The 19,704-nt window shown below is 45.7% G+C and overlaps 1 protein-coding gene across 2 annotated transcripts in view; it reads right to left on the minus strand.

The window, feature by feature from the left end:
* IL11RA (interleukin 11 receptor subunit alpha) overlaps positions 1-19,704 on the minus strand; it is a 278,686-nt gene that overhangs the window by 177,289 nt on the left and 81,693 nt on the right. The gene's annotated exons all lie outside the window — the stretch shown is intronic.

Raw genomic sequence — 19,704 nt, forward strand, 5'->3', positions numbered from 1 at the left:
TTCCTGTTGGAAGTCGGAAGGCATGGCAGCCTCCATTATAGTCTCTCTTTTGTTTTTATCAAGTAGCATGAAAGGAAGGACTAATCTGAAAGCACTCTTGCCAGCCAATGTTCTTTTAAAATAGGAACTAAAAGAGGATCATGCTGAAGGCAAAGGAGCCTCTAGGAGAGCTAACCTTTCAGATGTATGGAAAGAAAAAACCTGGTCCCGGTGGCAGGATCAAGAGTGGACTGCCAAAGCGAGGGCAGAGGGAAGGGGGTGGTGAGTAAGGAGACAAAGAGTGCATTTGGGTCCACAGGCGTGAGGTATGCAAGCATGGCAGACGGGGGAGCAAGGTATGTGTATGGGAAGGAGGGAGAAGGCAGATACATGAATGGGACACGCAGAGGGAACAAAGAGTTGCACATGGGAAGAAGAGAGGGGTGATAGAGGGGACAAGAGCATTAACAAGAACAGAGCGGAACACACTGGAAGGAGCTATTGTGAGTTTACAGAGAGGGCTAGAATTGTAAATAAAAGTAAGCACTGGGTTGGGAGATGTAAGATACATCCATACATCAGAACACCGTCAGCACGAGGTGAGGAGGAGACACTATTCTGGGCTGAGTCAAGCTGTAACTGACTAAGACTCAATCCCATTAATAAAGCAAATTAATTAAACAGCCAATGGCTGAAAAGGGGCGGTCCCACAGCCCATTCCAGTATATTGTGAGCAGAAGGTTGTTTGAAGGCCGTGGACTTAACCCATGCCTGGAATGGGAACCAATTCTGCATTTCCAGTGGGACAGCAGAACGCAGTAGTGCATAGAGGGTAAATTGTACAGGGAAGCGAGCTATGAATGCGACTACACCATCACTCTATCGCTCACTCAAAAAAAGTGTATCGCTGTCCCACCATCTAACGCACCACTATAGATTTCACAATCAAGTGCGCCCTGCACCAGGGACAGTGCAAGGGACAAACGAGAACAGTGAAAAAGAAAAAAAGAAAGAGCGGGTAAGAAAGAGGATAAAAGAGACCATTGGACAGGAAGCAAAATGGCTCTGAAAGAAAGGGGGCGCCAAACAAGTATGACAGCGGAGGAAAAAAGAGAAATAAGGGAATCTACTACAGAGAAGAATGTTAATAGATTAAAAAAAGATGCTTACAGAGGCCAGACAGCAAAAATACATTTATCTCAAACAGAGACGAGAGTCGCAAAGCCTGTTAAGAATGTCTCCTGTTTCTCCCCGGGGTGGTCTGACGTCTTGTACAATATCAGAAAAGACAACAAGACAAGAGGGCTTGGCAGGCGGCCCCAGCTCCTTGGCAGGGTCTGCAACCCCTGCAGTCCCAGGCCCGCCCGCCCGCCCGCCCCCTAACTGCACAGGAGCCACACTGTGCGCTCCCAGTATCACCAGCGCCGGGATTCCGTGCCAGCTCATGTGCTGAGGAGATGCTGCCAAGGTCAGCGAGTTCATCCGAGAGTGCGGGAGGGGCGCGGGGGCAGGGTGAATCCGTCTGAACCCCGCAGCAGGAAGGCACAAGCATGTGTGCAGCGTGCACACACTATCAGAACGCGAGCTAATGGCTTGTTAGTAAACGTGCAGGCGAGGGCAGACTTGGAAAATGCAGCGTAACCGGGGCTTTAAGTGGGTCGGGTCCCTCGGGCCTCGGGCCGGAATTAATTAAAAGGAGACAGTGAACGGGTCCCTATCTTGCCCTACGTTCACGTGCTTAACTTTCCAGGCAATACACGGCCCGGTTTCTGAACACAGAGTGGAAATAGGGTTAAGGCATTCCACGTCTGCGATGTAATTCTTGTTGACTGTTTAATCAATGCTGCATTTTTAGGAGTGTTTGCTTGTTCAGGACATTCAGTGTCCCTGGTGTGTTTTATTCGTGCATCATATTACTCTTATGTAGTGCGCCTACCTGCCAACTTACAAATGAATGCCACTGTGTAATTAGGGGGCGGGGCCTCGTGCGGAGAGCTACTACGAGGCACTCTGCCATTCACCACGCACCGCCCCCGCATCTCCCAGAAAAATAAAAACAAAGGGTCATTGAGGCGGTCACACCAGCTCTTAATGAACATCGGCTGCCTACAGCCTCCGAAAACGGGCTGAAAAAAACCCACCGTTAACAGTGGGTTTCTGGATTTTCCTCCCACCGTGTGATTTCGGCTCCCCACCAGGTGGCCGTGTTAAGAGAGCTGATGTCAGTTGGCAGGCATGAGTGTATACCTCGAACTCAGCCGCCTACAGGTGTCCTGTGCAGTCCAGGCTGTGGGCGGATGTTTAGGACGGGCCCTGATGGAGTCTAAAGTTGAGGGAGAAGACAAAGTTTCTCAGCGCCTGACGTCTTAAGAATGTTCAGAGTACATGCTCATCCAGTCCTTGGCCTCTCTGCTGAGCGCATATAGTCATAGGCACATACGTGCCACCTGCACCTGTACCTGTCAGAAAGTGTATGAAAGAGGTACACGGCTGGCAAAATACTGAGAGGGAGAAAGTAAAGGAAAATGCAGTGCTTACAGGTGAGTGGGTGTTATGTGTGTGAGAGATGGAGATGTGAGGGAGATGCAAAGAATACACTCAGGAGAGAGTGGAAAGAAGATGCCTAAGAGGAGAGAGGTGAGGTGTGAGATATGATGAAGGATTTCACAACAAAATCATTATTGTTTATGTATATTATATAGCTAACAAGCATTGATAGTTCTGCCTTGGATCAGGTGCATTATCACTGTTGTGATATAGGTCCGAATGCTAAGAAAAGCGCAGAATTTTAATTTACACGTTTTAAGAAATGCACTTAATTACACAGACTATGCCTCTTAGATAGTATTCCTAGTTTTAATAGTTAGGCCATACCCCTTTCACCGAACTCGCCCCATCTTTTTTCATTCCATTTAAGGCCCTGAATAGCCCTGTAGGAAAGGACCGCTCCTATGCTCAGGGCAGGTGAGCGCCGGTTGTAAATTGTTACCAAGGCACTCAGATTTCGGTTTTTACCTGTAAAGATTAACTGAGAGCAATCTATTTCTAAGAATGTATCTTTAAAAGTCGGACAGTGAGGAGATTTGGGTATCATTTATGTCAGGGGAGAGGATGGGGTTAAAACCAGCACACAAGGGGGAGAGCAACATGGACAGCAGGGGGGGGGGAGGCTTGGCAAGGTAGAGCACACGAGAGAGAAGGAAGCACTTGAGAGAGAGAGAGAGCAGCACATGAGGACGAGAGAAACATGGAGAGTGGAGGTGGGTGTTAGGTGAGTGAGAAGCACAAGGAAAGACCGGAAAACACATGCACTCTCATGGAATGCTTAATGAAAAAGAGAAAAGTAGTTCCGTAAAAGTGAGCAGTGGCAGGATACAAGTCAGCTAAACAATGAGAATGATAAACAGACTATGATCCGGGGAGGGACAAGCAAAAAAAGAAGGCGGCAAGCCACTGAATAAGAAACCAGCAAATGAGAGTGACAGTAACGCCAACTCATGGTAAGCTCCGTCTGGGCTCTCGCCCCATCGCAAGCTTTTGGTACGGTCCACAGGAGGAAAGGAAAAGGCTGAGGTCTCCTGAAGGAGCTTGGACAGCTTCCCGTGTGCACATCTGCTGGTATTACAACGCCAAGCTTCTCAGCTCGCAGCGCTGTTTTATAAGGTGTGCCTTGACACAGCAGCTGTCTGCATCGCCCGTTACCAATTCTTGTAAATATACATAGAGGGAACTCGGGGTCTGCCCAGAAGAGTACTCCCCTTTCACCTCTTGCGATTAGCCGTTTCATGTATCATTCGAGCTCCTATGCAGTTCTGGCGCTGGGACTATTTCACATATAAAATGTTCACAGAATCATTACATAATGCATTATTTTATTTTATAAATGCATGAATAGAGACAACAATCCTTTTTTTATTTTGATTAATCATTGCAGCAGCTTTCATTTGTTAAATGTCCTGTGACTTCCCAGTTTTTACCGTTGTTCTTCATCCTATGCGACTTTACTATTGGCTTTCCCATTGTTTTTCCTCGTATGGATATCCCATTGTTTTTTTTCTCCATCCATCTATCTTATACATCATACGTCCTCTCCTGGTTTCACAGAACTAAAACTTTGCCAAGAGGTCTTGGTATAACACGATAAGATAAGCAAGCACAAGCAGGCACAAATGCTGCTTTCATGAATTAGCACATTAAAGACAGATCGGTTGGCTTTGCCACTGCTTGTTATACATAGTTACTTAGCTCACTGAACTCCTAAAGCTTTAAAGCATGAATGTATGTTCAGGAGTCAAATAGCCCCTTAATATGGATGAACTGTAATAAGATGAGAAAATAATAAATATGCATGAATACAGATGGAAATGACAAGAAACATACAGTTAAAGACCGGAAGCTCTGTTCATAACCAGTGCATAAATCAGGTACATACAAAACGCCCTAGGTGAACTAATTTCGGAGTAACTAAGAACCGCATGTACCAAGCAATTTTACGGTCGGTAAGGCTCAGATTCAAAAGATCAGAGACCTTCCGACTGCAAAATGGCATTTTTTAATTCACTAAAAGCAAACAGAGATTCAGTAACATGTTACCAAATCACTAACTGGATTGGAGAATAAATACGGATTTGTTTTTTGGAAGGGGTGTATTAAGGGTGTCCCTTCCAGATACCAAATCTATAATCTATGTATTAATGTTTTGCGACTGAAATCAGATAGCAAAAGATTAATATTTTACCATAAGCCATTTGCAGCTGGGAAGGGGTCACCATGAGATCCCTACGCCTTGGTGAATGTTAACTAACATGCTTTTATAAGCAGGCAGTGGTATGTGAGACAACTGTCTGCTCATTAAAAAGGTTTGTGTAAGTTTGCTTTTCTTTCTTTAAGTACCACGTTTTCCTTTAAAGAAAGTGGGCTGCATTAAAAAAAGATTGCTTTATTTAAAAGCAACCACAGACATGGTGGTCTGTTAACCTCAATAGGCCACCATTGCGGGCATTGTAGCTAATCGCAGTCGGTTGCAATTTATGGCCTGCCTCATGCATATTAATCAGTTAGGTCCAATTGCGACCCACTACAAATCGGTATTTTAAGAACCACTCTAATAATACAGAAGTGGGTTCACACAATACCAATGGATTTGTTAGAAGTTTGTTAATAAATTGAGACCACTTTAACAAGTGCATTTTTGGACATTCCACTTATGAGAAATGGCCGTCATAACCAAGCTAACTCTAGTGTCTGTTCAACTGGAGGGTGGCATCTCTCCTGGACACAGCTTCACCCTCAAGCAAGACAAATGCCTCCCTTTGACTTCAATGGGCTCACCTGGACTGGACGCCTCCCTCGCTCTCCTGACATAGCTGCCTACCCTTCCACAGTGAAACTTCAGCATTACGTTCCTTAATGAAAGTTTTCTGATGTCAAAAAACCTGGCCTCTCCATCCTCGCTAGGTCAGCAGGTCTTCGTGTTGATTGAATTGTGGCTACCGCCTTCATGCTAAATTTTTGAGCCGCACGCAACGCTGGAACGGAAAGAAGATGTCTACCTTTCCAAAGCCGCCCTACCAAACAATCTGGAACACGCCCAAACAAAACCGCAGGGGAGCAGTTACATGGTAAAAGTACAGACAAAACGTTATTTTTCCAACACAAAGAAGCATAGCATCTTTTTGACTTTAGAGGGTCATGATTGTAGACGGGATTATGATAGTGTCTATACATTCGCACGTGGCCCACGAGTGCCAGAACTGGTGGGAACTCTCTGCAAACAAAGCTTAGGAAAAAGCAGAGGGCGACAAATGATGTAGACTGGACAGGCTGAGTTTAGTAAACTGGACTTTGTAGAGAAAAGGCTCAGATGGAAAGAGAAAGGAGTGCGTAGGAGAGGGACCCTCTGCGAGTAAGAAAAACATAAAAACACAGAACTATCCTTTAGTCACCAAAAGTAAAAAGAATCTAAGAGCAAAGATGGCAGGAACCAAACTAATGAAAAAAATGTATCAGTGAAAAGGGAAACCAAATGAATGCCCTAAAATTAATTCATCAACAATAATTACACCACATTTATACAGAACTTGTTATTTTGCAAAGAAGTGGCAGTTAGTACCAAACTCTTTGTTTATTTTGTGATGCAGGATTTAAGGGAGAGAGCCCTGGAGACACTGACTCTAAATGCTGGTGCACGCGTGTAGGGCTGGGGTGTGAATCCATTCAGGTTCCTGTGGGAGCAGCCATCCTGGATCTGACCAGGACGATGGACAAAACCTTGGTCCTTTTCTGGCTCCTTTTCAGGGCGGCACTCAGCATCTAGCCCTGGATGAGGGAGGGGCAATATCTGAGTCGACCAATGCCCTTCTTTGCGAATAGTGTCCGCTAGAGCTGTTAAGCTGTAGCACAATGGGGACTCTTGATGCCGCGGTGGGCCGGGTGGCTCTATGTACAGGGTGAAGATCAGGAAGTACAGAATGAACCTTAGGCTACTCTACTATTAACTAGCAGCTGCTGAGATACACAGGGCCCCACCTGGGTGAGCTGCTGTGAGTTGGAGAGAGGGAGGCGGAGAAGCAGCATGGGATCATTCTGATGAGGTCGACCTGCGAAGCAGAGGTCACTTCTGCTGGTGATGAGAAGAGCACCGCCCATGTCCATCGTCCGCGGCTTCAGTCCGAGTGCTGCAGCACACTATGAAATCGCACGGGCAACCGCAAAGAAGGAAATTGGTGTTAATTTGGTCTTGTAGTCGGATGGTGGCTGCTTTTCCAAAACATCTTTCCAAAAATGTGTAGGTGCTCGATGGTATGTCGGAGGCAAGGTCGCCAAAGTTGAGCGTTGCTTTTGTTCCGAGTGGGCGGGTCTGTCCAGTTTTAATTTTATTAAATAAATGCCTTGAGGGGTGTATTGAGCAAGTCGGTGCAGGTACATCAAGCCAGGCCTATGAATGGGAGCAGAGACAAACAGTTGTTATGCGAGAATTTGATAGGAATTCCACTTGGAATGCTCCATGGATGGACGAGAAGCGCGGCGGTGGCTTGCGTGGTGCTTTCAAGATGTCACTGAGCAGTGTGTGAAGTCAGCCAATGAAATCCACCTTTCAATTAGGACTCAAAGCGTGCATTCGGTTTTACAACTCGCGCCTTCCTTATGTCAAGCGTTCATTCTTAGAGGTCCCGCCAGGAACAAACACTTCATTATGCTTCTCCCATGGGTTGAGTCAGCGCAGACATGATGGCTCGAGCCAGCTCTGGTTACGCGAATGCCGGTCAGCCTGTGTGTGTTCTCTCTCAAGGACCCTCAGTGATTCCACTCTGCAGCTTTACATGTGCTTGTGATTTGCATCAGGGAGGGAGGGGTTCCTCTGGGTATCCATTTCTGAACAATGGCGCCACCTACAATGTTCACCAACGAGCCTGGTTCATGGCTGATCCTAAAAAATTTGCATTTCCCAGCATAAAAGGTGATCTGAAAAACAAGCGACTAGTGAAACCATGCTGCTTCCACAGCTGCGCATGTGTGTCTATGTGTTGTCGAAACAGTTGAACAGCACCTCCCCCCTCCTCCTATGCCGCGCATCTGCTCTCATTGGCCAAGACTGAAGTTTGATATCCAGTTGTAAGTTCCACCTTCTCCGACCACCCATTGCCCTTCACGGCCACAGAGGCCCTGGCTTACACTTCTCTATGCAGGTTTCCTAGACCTATGCCAAGGAGGACTTACTCTAAATAATGTAGAACTGGAGTTAGAAAAGTAAATTAACCAATCACAGACTGTTATGCAGACATCACCTTGAGGACATTAAAATACAATCCTAAATCCGGGCTGCTGGAAATGAACATCAGAAGATCAGCAGATTTTTTCACAGGTCCACCCCTTTGGGATGGAGACTGGGTGGCAGCAAACCGGAAACTCATTTTTTGGGGAATGGTGCAGCATTTACAGAATACAGTGTGCCACTTTACTGAGGACTGGGGCGAGGGTGGGGGCAAGGCAAGGTTACAGAAGGTGGATGAGGGTTGGGCCACAAGTAGAAGGGAGAGAGCCTAAGGGAGGTGGGAGTAGGGTGGAGAAGGGAATTCTGGGTGTGGCTTTATGCATCTCCTTTCGCCTTGCGCAGGTGCTCCATGTGTTCAGCTTTGGGAGGCTGGTACATTTGGGGTTAGGGATGACATACACAGCACAAAATATTAGATGGGCGACTAGCAATAACAGGGAGCCTTCCACCTTGGGGTTCAAATAACATTTATGGGGACTCAAGCTGATCTTACATTGTCTGTGACGTCACTTGGGACTCCTCAGCAGAAAACAACTCTCACTGAAAGGTAGCATTTGGAATGGATAGGATTCAAGGGATTTAAGCTACGTTTCCGGTAATGCAAGGTGAGTTTTTATGTATAAAAGGAGTGTCAGAGGCTCAGTAAAAAGCTGGACTGGCCTCGGTCACTAGAAGTGCAACCCAACGGATAAAGCACTTAAGCGAGGGTGGATCATCAGAGAAGGATGCTTGGTAGCACACCGTCTTCCTGGTGAACACCTGCTGGAAGAACGTTTAATGGGATTTCTGCCCTCTTCCATGGTGTCATACATTGCCTACCGCTTACATTATAAACATCTAAAGCTGACATTACAGCCTATCCACAACAGATACAACTTTATTTTCCCGTAAGATTGATCGAAGTTTTGAAAAATAACCACCGGATTAACTTAAATTCTATACGTGGTATAATTGTTAAACAAGATTTATATTAAAGCCATCCTAAAAAGCTATGATGAAGTGCTTTAACATTATAAATGCTTAAAGTTGATGTTATGAGTATTATGTTAAATGTTTTAAAACTATGTTTGTATATCTGTTGACCTCAGTTGAGGTCTATATCAAATTTTAAATAAACGAAAAAATAAACTAAGACTCCAGCTTCCATCTTTCTGAAAGTCACTAGCTCCATTCCTCATAGGGCACTGTACTCAAAGCGGCACCATCCAATTCAGAAATAAGAACCAAAACAAATAACGCATATTCTAACAGAATTAACACATTTCCAAGTTTCTTAAGACTTGCAGGGGCTTTAAATTCCATCATACAGACGTTCTTGCCCTGGGGGCAGTTGTCAGTGCTCGCCTACAGACACCTTTCAGCAAACTGTTGTTGAAGAGCTGCTGTGGTCAATAGCAATTCACTTACAGGGGGATTTGGGACAGGCCATTGCTTCCTACTGGTTGATTTTCTTTTACTTGCTTCTTATTCGGTGGTTTCTCTACCTCCTATTATGTTTCCTCCTACCTGGAGGATAGCTTCTTTACTATCTTTTTTGACTGGATAACTTGTATCCTTCAACTGCTTACATTCTTGGAACTACTTTTCTCTTTTCCGTTCAGTACTTCATGCAATTGCATGCGTTAACTTGCTCAGCCCCCTCGTATTCTGCTTAGCCATTGAACCCCTTGCCATGCTCTCCGTATTGCTCTCCCTCCAAATCTAAGCTCATCTGTTGCATCTCCATCCTCCTCCTGTTTTAGTCTGTTTTTTGTTTTTAATGTGTAAACTATTTCCAATTAGCTCCTTCTGTCCTCCTCACGTGTTTACTTCACTCGTGGGCGCTTGCTCCACCTGCGCTCGTCCCTAGTGTTCTTTTTCTCCAAAACAAATGTTGAACTGGGTGAAGCTCAGTAGCAGTAATTTACTGCTGGGATGCTCCATTTTTTAAAAAGAAAATACACCTTTGCTCACCTTTTATTTATTTTTTTTTTTTTAATTTAGTGCTCCAAGATGGGAGTCCACCATCTTGGAGTGGTAAATTGAATAAAAACAAAATGGCCGCCACATCATGATGTCTGTGCATACGTGTGGCGAAGGTAGAGCCTCAACAGCATCGCATGCATGCGTATGCGTCATCACGCATATTAAGTGTATGTCTTATTAAGCTGTTTTTGCTGATGTTGAGCGTCAACAAAAAGGTATGTTTTTGGTTTTACCGATGTGAAAGATCACTGGCAAAAAGCATAGGCAGAGCTAACAGATCAGGTAACACCACTGAAAGGCAGGACTTATCAACTTTGGAAATGCTTGTTCTCAGTGGGTAAAAGACACTGTCTGCCCAGAAGGTGCCCACTTGAAGCCAGCATGATAGCTTGATCAGTCAACGCAGACATCAATAATGCAATATTAAGTAAGGAAACTCGTCCTCACACCCTTCCCCTACGTTCCAACTTTTAGTTTTCGTGAATTTTATGGTGCCCATGCAGTGTCAACAGCCACTCGTAGCAGCAGACTAAAGCATTCAGTTTTTAACACAATAACACAGTTTTCACCGGAGTGCACAAAAAACCCTCATACAAAGACATGTATCACACATGTCTACAGAGCAGAGTGGGCATGAAACCCTGGCATGCTCCCAATTGTATCCATTGACCTTCCACACATTCGGCCACGAGCCACAGGATATGGTAAGCGTTGTAGGCCTTGCTGGGGGTGTGGGAATGATGCTGGCCTCCATCTCCACCAACTCTACATGGTGGCATGGGTAGACACCTACCTGTTCAGACCTGGGCACAGGTAGACGACGGATTAGACACTTGGTGCAAGAAGACCCAGTGTAGTGTGGATCATGTTCAAAGGGCAGAGCTGGGCACCAGGGTCAGCTTGAAGTTAGTGCCATGCGGGCTTTGAGGCCATTGGTTGGAATTTGGAGGTTCACTCAGGGGGCCCCACGGAACAGCTGCCGGAGACCAGCCCAGACCACCAGTCTCCATCCATTGACTGGTCTGTGCAGAGGGGCGAGCACCAGCCCAGTCACACATGTGCATGTGAATAACTTCAACCGTCTGAAGAATGCCCACTTTAAAACAGGAATTCTATCAGGCCCCACTGTGGAAAAAATGTGCGCGGCGACCGCGAATTTTCCGTTTGAAAAAATGACCACTCCTGGCCGTATTCTTTCATGACTTCAGGATTTATTTTTAGCTACATTTTTTTTCCTTTTCTCTCGTACGGTTTTTAATACTCGGATTTTGTAGGGAGTGGTATACAAAAGGGGCAAATGTGAACTGTTGAAACACGTTTGAAAGAACTATGGAAGAAATAGCATGTTTCCAAGACATTTGAGTTCTCACAAGTATTTATTTCCCCCATTGCTTGGTTGTTTCGCTCTTTGTTTTGTATCTTCCATTTGCCAGTGTTTCTTCCATTCTCAATTTCAGTCTCACAAAATTGCTCTCCATCGTTTTGCACTTAGGCATTTTTTTCAGATATATTTATTTAACGTTATTTTTCCCCTCTCTTGCTAATTTATTTATCTTCCTTTAATCTTTTCTTTCCTGTCTTTTTTAAATACCCCTTTAATTCTGCTTTGTACATTCATCTTTTACCTCTGTCACTGTCATTTTATTATTTCTATCAGTGTACACACTTTTTTTCTCGAATTATTGCATGCCTTCTATTTCCCTTTCCATCCAGTCATTTTTTGTTGTATTTAAAACTTATTTACTTATTGTGCCTTTCTTTCAATTGTTCTTTCTCTGTATTTTTGGATTTTGCCAGCACCGTGCTTGTGCTGTGCCTGAGAAATCTATTGTTTTAATACAAACTTGAAAGGGAATTACATCCCGCCTCCTCTATTTCCTGGCTTCTCATTGGTTCCTGTGTGTGCCACTTACCTTTCCTCCATTTCTATTGGTTGTAGCATATTTACCTGCATTTATCAATGCTTGTCCCTCGTCTGCTTCTCTTATCAGTTTCCCGCCACCAAAATACTGTTAATATCTACTTTATTGGAACTATATTTTCATAAAGTTTTGCCTTTTATTCCTGGAGCATATTTATGTAACAATTTATCACCCGGAGAGATTAAGTGATTTTCATAGAATCACAGGATGTTGTGCGGCCCCGTCGAGACTCAAACCAGGATCCCCAGCTCTTAAGTAGGCAGCTCTGGCCACTGCGCAACATCCTCTCTACTCCCATGTTATCTGTCAGGGAGCTCTTTCCTTCTACTGAGGATGGTTGATAAAAACAGATCTTTATTCATTACATAGGCGGAACCGATGCATTACCAATGCTTGTTTCTTTGACTTTTCCTGGCAGACCTGCGTGCTCTCTCCGTATGACTGGCAGGAATGCTAAGCTTCTCCATGCTCTGCCTGTCTTCCTTATCTTTTCCTGCCACAGCCTACCCACAGTCCACTGCTTGGATAGTTTGATGGGTTTGGTCCTGGCCTGGCAGGGCTGCTACAGGAGGATAGTGCTTGGCATTGGCCATGTAGGAGCTACTTGCCTTTCAATGTTTTGACAGTTTTAGAGGCTCTTCTGCTTTGCCTCTGGTCCCTACCCGAGGCTGTTCTATGGTCATGTCTACTGTGGCCCGTTCATGATCACCGCGTGGAAGGATCTCCCATCACCCCCTCAGCAGGGAGACGTCAGTCTTGAGTCAAAGGAGGCCCTCCTCCAGCGATACTAGGAGTGCATTGATTCGATATCAAGCAGGCGTCAGTGCATGCATTAAATGACTGCTTTCTATACATTACAGTAAGGCGGGCAGGAAGTTGACTCACTCTGGCCCCAAGAATGAGCTCATTTTGTTCCTATTGCATTAAGCAAACGTATAGAAGGAGACGCTTAAGAATAACATCATTCAATTCACATTTCATCGCTTACGACAAAAAGGGCCTATGCCTGGGGAGGGCTCGGTTTTCTTTGAGGTGACTCAGAGTGAAGGAAGGAAGCACTTTATGAAATGAGGCCTGAGGTTGGGGAGTGGAGCCAGAAGGGGGTTCATGGCGAGGAGCTGGGATTACACTGGATTACACTGGAGGGTGGTGGGGGCACTTTATTGTACAGTAAGCTCAATAGTAACCCAACATATTCCCTCAATCCTCATTTTAGATTTTAAATACATATATGAATGATGCCTTGGAGCGCTTACACATGCCAAATTTCTAGACACACTTAGAAGTGCGAAGGAATTATATTTTACACAACAATTTGAATACTGGCTTCCATTATCTACACGGTTTAATTTTAGATATTGCTTAAAGCGCAGACTTGGTTCGACAAGCCAACGCAGCGCTTTACAGAAGACATTTTTATTGTAGCTGTAGCAACTGGGCCATAATGTGCTATCCATTCACCTCCCAGCAGCATCGTCAGGGGAACGCATTACCTGTGAGCCCCTTCTTGTACAGAGCACAGTCGCTGCACCTCCTGATAGCCTGTTCGCGAGTGAAGGAGCCCAGAACTATGGAACTGAGGGAAATGCCTACTTATTATGGTGCAGTTGCAAAATTTGTGCCCAAACACTTAGCATTTCAGAAGGGACAGCACAAGCCGCAATAACCTTTTCTGTTATATGGAAGGGCCCTGTGAGCACAGAAAGTGACCACAAATGCCATGAGCATCCCCTGAGAAGTTCCAAAATACTGCACCTGTCCTCTTAATTTAACATGCACACTATGACATTATGTGCATGCTACCCATCAGGGTACCAAAGGTTTGTCTGTCGTGACTACAATTATATTCAAGGTTCAAGTTCATCGGATACACCCCAATGTCTTAATCTTTATTCAATCCAGGTCCTGGGATCCCGAGGATGTGATCGGCCTCCGTGAGGCTCCAGGACAGTTTACTTGGCACAGTCCATGGAGGTCACGGTGCCTTTCTTGACGTCTACAAGGCATAAGATACTATAGAATGTCCCGTTTTACTGGTAATAAGTGACGTTGATGCCCCCGAGGATCCTGTTCCCCGAATGAGGTTTCATGATTTCTCTTAGGATAGATCACCATCAATCAAGCTTGGTCCCTTCCTGCGGAGACCACCTTCTCACCTTTCCCTTGAATATTGAACATGTATCGCCTTCGCCTGACATTCTCCCAGCTTCTAAAAACCCCAGGTGTCTTCACCCACAGGCACGTCACAAAACTGTGCAGGAGGTTCTCTTCTCTCAGGGTCCTAAGACGAGCAGACGCAGAATGACGAAGTCATCCAGCCGTGGACACAGAATAGCAACAGAAAGTTTGATGCATAGAATGCGCGAGTACCAACTTCAACTCTAATGGCAGGACCGCATTGGCCAAGATAGAGCCTCCCACGGTGATTTGGAAGTCCCGCTAGTTACAGATATGGCAAAAGCCAGAGGGTCACAATGAAGGATGCTAGCCTACTGATGGAACACAATGTGTGATCAATGGCCAAGGAGGGGCACCTGAAATCTTGAAAATAACATGCCCTAAACCAAGCTCCCTTTTACGAGGTGTAGGTCGCCACCCACCCTTGGTGCAGAAACAACCGGTAGCAGGCTTGTCTGCAGGATTTTGGCATGTCAGTAGGGAGCGATGCCATTTGCTTAGTCCGTCATTTGAGAGACTGTATTTCTCAAGCTAGGAGATGCCTGAACTGGCTCCAGTTTCCATGTGGAATCAGCTTTAAAGTTAGCAGACTGCACTTTAAATGCCTTAATGGCCAACACCTACCTTTACCCCAAAAACCAGGGGGAACAAAGCAGGTGACCAGAGAATTTTGATCACCTGCCATCTAACCCAAAATTGGATGGTTCAATATTCACTCCCATATTGTCATTCTAAAGCTATCAGTGGTCTAGTTTATTCTGGGACATAGTTTAACAGATTCGGTCTCTTTATTTGGATAAAAACAGATTGCGTGGCTGTATTTTTCTGGTCTGCAGCTCCTGACCAAAGCGGTAGGAGTCCCCGTGTCTGGATAGTGTGCTGCAGAAGAGCTTCGCTCGTTTGCATAGGTGCGGATCCTGAGACCCCCAATGAACAATAAAAGGTGCAATATTGACCACTCGTTCCAGCAACAATTGTCCTATGACAAGAAATGACTATGTACCCAAAGTTGTCCTTGATGCCCTTAAACTAGGTGTTAAGGTACACATTGATGGCAGACAAAAACCATCAGGCCCATATAGCGGACCCATGTCCTGTCTAGTTGGGATACGGTCATCCCTTCTTAATGCCCAGACTCCTTCTTGCTCTAAAATTAGACTTGTCCCGTCTACCAGAATGAGAAAAGTGCCATGCAGCAAACAAATACACACATGTCAATCAAATATTTGGATTATAGTGAAGGGCACAAAAAAATTGAAATAAACATATCTGTTCATCGGAGACTCCCTTAGATGAGCATTCTAACAATCTAAAAAATAACGAGCTAACACATGCATGAAGTTGCTATGTTAGCAAGCAGTCCTCGTTAGAACGACTTTCATCGTGCAAAGTAGCATTGCGATGTCAGAGGGACAGCAGCCCCCGAAAAGGGCAGCTTGTGCTCCGGTGTCTTCACCTTGGTGCAGTCACAGTGACAGCCGTGTGGCCGAGGGAGACCTTTGCTCCCAGTAGAAAACTCTCCTCGTGCCTCATTAAATGACGTTTTCCAGCCAGTCCCACCCCCGTCCTAGGGAGCAAGCACTGACCTCAGTTAGTCTGTTTTCTATGTCTATGGAAATAAAAGTTAACGATGGACCCAATCGAGTAGCAGAAACTGAAGCCTTCTTCAGTGCGAGGACGGCCATTGGTCAAAACCAAGAACGCCTCATTCCGCTCATCAACACCTTCGCAGAAAGCAACTTTGCATTTGCTGCAAATAGCATTAGATTTTACTGCTGGATTTTAGTTCATGCCATTACTTTGAACATATTGATTAGATCATCAAAAGGTCTCACATTACGCACTATAAATGCCGAGAAAAGTAATTAAACCGATCGGCTTTTTATAAGGAGCTGGGGTGGGGTTGGGCAGTGGGGTTTAATGGCCTGTGTAATTAAAATATAAAGAAGCCCAGATATCCTTGGCTCGGTTCGCCTTAAAAACTTACCGCAGCCAGAAGGCTAGAGAGTGATTGGCTACCGAGCCAGTGACACCCTCAGCCTGGGATGTGCAGTTATCACTTCTGTAAGGATGGGCCCGTAAATCCCAGCATGCAGGGCGCTGCTCTGTAACACGTCAGGCCTGGCTGGAGGTGGCACCGATGGTGCTGGGTTCTTGGCAGCTGAGAGCACAACTTTCCTTCTTTTTATGTCTGCTGAGAAAACAGGCGCTGTGCTGCTGAACTGTCTTTCAGCAGACGATTAAAAGCAAAGACATGTCTATACCCTCACACCTTAGTAGCTAGCACCACTCGACCCGCTTCTAGGAGCCCTGGGATGTCCACTTGTACAGCAAGGCAGCGAATCCAGAGCTACTGTGTGACCTGTGACCCGCACGTTCATCTGTCTAAACGTCGGGGCTTGTAATGCAAGACGGCACTGTATCTGTTCTGCACCGTTCCCCGCAGGCCAGGACAGAGACAGGGTGGGGATGGTCTGCGGAGCCTGCTGGGTCCTGGGGTCACGGGTCTGGCTGCATCCTGCCAGCAGAAGGGGGCGGAGCTTCCGAGTCTGAACCCATCGGAAAACCTGTCCTTTCGTGAGCTTTCCTTTAGGAAAAATATTAGCCAAGCGTGTGTCCAGCGAACTGCTCCAGATGTATAAATGCCGGGCCCCGGGGGAAGCAGAGTCGCAGACTAGTCTTCCCCCGGGGTCATTCGCGCGAGGGTAGGACCAGGTAGGGTCAGGGGGTGGAGTTAGGGGGTGGGTATATGAGCGCAGGGGAGGAAGGCGACTTCCTCTTCCTGCGCTCGGCACCATCGGGAGGGTTTAGAAAAGGCCACCCACCCGCCCTGCAGTTGAGGGTTGGGTTTCCAGGGTTGGCTACAGCGTGCCAGTTTAGGACAGGCTGCGGGGTGGCGGTACTTTGGAGGGGTGGGGGGAGTCATTAGCGGGCACACCCATCCCTCGGGGGGGGGAAGAGTGAACGAGGTGGGGGTATTGGAGGCGTGAGTGAAATGGCCGAGGAGAGCCGGGAGGATGCAAGGAGGTTTGTGGAATGGTGAGGAACGGAAGGGGCATGGAGTGGTACAAAAGGGGAGTGTGGAGTGGGTGAAAGGAGTGAAGGATGGTAGAGTGTTGGGGGAAAGTTTATTCATATAATGTTTTGGTTATTGTTAATGTTGTGCAGCCTGGTCCTAATAAATGGCCTTTTACGCTAAAGACACGGTGTGGTCTGTTTATTGCGCGACTCTCCGATGTGTGTTAACTAGCACTATTCATAGAGCGCGAACATAACCGCAAGAGCGGCAGAGCAGTGTGGGCCTACACCAGAAGAGCAACTTGCAGAGGCGCGCTGTTGTATCAAGAGGAAAAACACAATCCAGTGTCTCACCAGGGAGGAGAGGAAACCATGCAGTGTTTCAACAGGGAGGAGAGGAAACCATGCAGTGTTTCAACAGGGAGGAGAGGAAACCATGCAGCGTTTCACCAGGGAGGAGAGGAAACCATGCAGCGCTTCACAAGGGAGGGGAGGAAACCATGCAGTGCTTCACAAGGGAGGAGAGGAAACCATGCAGTGTTTCACCAGGGAGGAGAGAAAACCAAGCAGTGTTTCACCAATGAGGAGAGAAAACCAAGCAGTGTTTAACTAGGAAAGTGAGGAAAACATGGAGTATTTAGCCAAGGAAGAGAGGAAACCATGCAGTGTTCCACCAGGGAGGAAAGGAAACCATGGAGTGTTTAGCCAGGGAAGAGAGGAAACCATGCAGTATTTCACCAGGGAGGGAAGGAAACCATGCAGTATTTCACCAGGGAGGAGAAGAAAACCATGCAGTATTTCACCAGGGAGGAGAAGAAACCATGCAGTGTTTCACCATGGAGGAGAGCCAACCATACAGTGAGGGAGGAGAGGAAACTATGTACTGTTTCACAATGGATGAGAGGAAAACATGCAGTGCTTTGCCAGGAGGAAAGGAAACCATACAGTGTTTTACCAGTAAGAGAAATCTTCCCATGTTTTGGATGAAGAAAGTGCTCTAACTAAGGGATGGGGAGAAACTAAGCCACCCTCAGGGCCAGTCACAGTGGAAGTACCCTCACCTACCCTGTCACTTCTCAATTTGTGCAAACAGACTCAAAGAGCACTCATTCATAAACTCACTCAGCCTCATAAATCACCCAAACAAGGGGTACACATAAACCAGGAACCACTACCTTGGGCTAAAATACCACCAAATTCGAAATGTAACCTCATAGGCTTTATTAACATCAGGACAAACCACATTCTAAAAACATCATAATTTGCATCTTGAAAATATTTAGTGTTCTGCAGTTCATATACAGTACGGTTCATACAAAATGTGTTAAAAGACAAACAAACTGCAAGTTTTAACAACCTCACAATGAAATAAAAAACAATGTAAAAAAGTATTCGAACCTCACATCCGAATATAAAAAAAATTCACAACAGAATGTAAGAAAGGGAAACCATTTGGACCTAGCGGGGAGACCCTGTTGCACAGTCTAAAGAGTGCTGTTGCAAGACCTGATCCGACTGTTCACATCGAGTTCATATCCTGGTGAGTATACAACTTAGTCCATCCCAGTGATTTCTCGTAGTCAGATCCAGAAGCACTGAGCGTCGACACGTTTCGGTGGCAGTGAATTAATAAATCCCATCTTCTTCAGGACAAAATATATAAGGGATTGTAACCTCCCTCTTTGGAGCACTAAGGATATGTGTAATCACTATTAGCGATGTGCGTCCAAATGATATGGAAGAATTATACCATAGTCTGATAGGTCAGTATTTTTACTGCCAAGCTGGATGGATTCCTTTCCTCTGTTCTGAGCGACAAGTTTCTGTTTCGTACTTTATACAGAGCAGCTCGGGGTTCAATGTGGGCAAGGGGGTATTTCGCTTCTACTGGCGGAAAGTAGTGCACACATACACCGCTAGCTGGGAGCAAGGTAATTCTCAATTTGTATCCTCTTCCCAAACCAGATGCGGTTCAACCTTGCCTGTATTTCAATTCCCACACCTGGATTTAAATGTTCAACCTTTGGTTCAAGACCCTCGCAATCGAGTGTTGTTAGATACTTCCATTCTGGACCTAAGCCACCCTCAGTGCCAGTCACAATGGCAGTACCCTCACTTACCCTGCCACTTCCCCATTTATGGACAGACAAGCCACTTAGTGGGAAATCTAAACCTTGTTCGCAATAAAGAAAGGCAGGATATACAATTAATTGAAAGTGCAATGCGCCGAAGAAGTAAACAATTCACAATAAGTGATTAAACCTAAATAGTGAGGTGGCGAGCTTAATTTGATGTTGATTAGTCAATTGTCGGTCAGCCGGTGGGAAGTTTTCGCTAACCTGAGGAATGCCCTGGTCTCTGCAAGCACTTCTTTTAGGTATCAAGCTCAATGACTTCTTTAGGTATCAAACTTTATATAACGTTTGGGGTTTTGCTTTTATCACGGAGGTCTAATCGAGCCGGTGAGGTGAGCCACAGTAACAAGCATAATGCGAAATTCCTGAAATGAAACCAGCATTATTTAAATTTCACATAGGCCTGTATTTATATCTCTAAAACGTTGAACATGCCTCTGAGGCACCCTGCGGAATACAGGACCACACATTGAAAATAACAATCCCTAAAACCATGCACACGAACCTCCCAAATGTTCTTAAATAAATATCAACCAAGATTCGCCTAATCACACCCACACTTAAGCGTTTTAATCTCTCCCTCGAAACACCTTGTTGGGAAAGTTGCTGCAGGTGGGAAGACTCTGTTCTGCATAATAATTAATACTGGTGTATTCGGTCATTAGGGCTGTACATGGAAAGTGGCCTGAAACAGCACTGTGAAACAGACACGGTCATCAACTTAAAGGTCTCT

Source organism: Triturus cristatus, chromosome 2_1, assembly GCF_964204655.1.
Source record: "Triturus cristatus chromosome 2_1, aTriCri1.1, whole genome shotgun sequence".
NCBI lineage: Eukaryota > Metazoa > Chordata > Amphibia > Caudata > Salamandridae > Triturus > Triturus cristatus.